The sequence below is a fragment of the Sinocyclocheilus rhinocerous genome, unplaced genomic scaffold (genome assembly GCF_001515625.1).
Source record: "Sinocyclocheilus rhinocerous isolate Xijiao unplaced genomic scaffold, SAMN03320098_v1.1 scaffold927, whole genome shotgun sequence".
NCBI lineage: Eukaryota > Metazoa > Chordata > Actinopteri > Cypriniformes > Cyprinidae > Sinocyclocheilus > Sinocyclocheilus rhinocerous.
The window spans coordinates 243,117-244,149 of record NW_015649229.1 but is presented as its reverse complement, the minus strand read 5'-3'; positions in this window follow the sequence as shown (position 1 = coordinate 244,149).

Genomic DNA, 1,033 nt, shown 5'->3' with positions numbered 1-1,033 from the left:
GTAGCTGAGTTTGATCAGGGTTGGAGCTAAACTCTGCAGCGCATTGGACCTCCAGGGTAAGATTTGAGGAACCCTGCCATAGACTGTATAAAAACATGGACTTAGTGTCCGTGATGTCACCCGTAGGTTCCTGAAGAGGTTTTTGAAGCTCAAAGTGGGCAGAGCCGGCCGTCGCCATCTTGGCAGCGCATCACCGCACGTCACTCCCGGATAATCGAAAATGGGCAAAAAGGCGGGAGCTGGTTGCTGAAACCACGCCCACCTAGCTCGACGGTGGTGACAGCAGCGGCAATCCACCTGTCACTCAAGTGGCCACGCCCTTAATAACGCTGAACTTTAAGGCTTAATATAATTTAAACGGATGACTTATAAAAAAATTGGGATTGACTCCCTTTTGCAGCCAGACTCTAGCGGCCAGTTGACGAATTACAGTTTAAGTCACTTCCTTGTTGGCTTCACGAGAGAGAGCGGGAGGTTGCCGCTTGGGAGAGACACGTCCAATAATTAATATTCATGAGTCATCGCTCCCTTGTACAAAGACCACGCCCACCCGCACTGTTCAGGGCGTACTTTCAGTAAAGCTTCCGACCGCAGTTTGAATCATCATGGCAGCCGGTGTTCCGGTGAATTCAGTTTCCCTGTTTCCCCCTCACATTGTGTTTGTATTCTTTAATAATTGCACTGTCCATGGAGCGGACCTGACTTACATTTCACTGCTGGTCATATATTCTCTATATAACCATGTATGCGACAAATAAAAATCTTGAATCTATAAATCCTCAGAAGGTAATATACTGGGAGGGAACCTCTTTTCTCAGGCCTCTGGAAAAATCTGTTCCCCCTGTGTTTTCAGTGTAAACTGTTCTGCAGATAAAAGTGGTTAGACGTAATTATGACATTTTAAAAACACATCAGGAGCATCACTCTGAGTTACCTAAAATAGTAAAAGAGAGACTAGTCATTGTGCAATATAGTTTATTTGTTATTGTTTCGACGAGGCTTAAGTTGTTTAACAGAAACACACACACACACA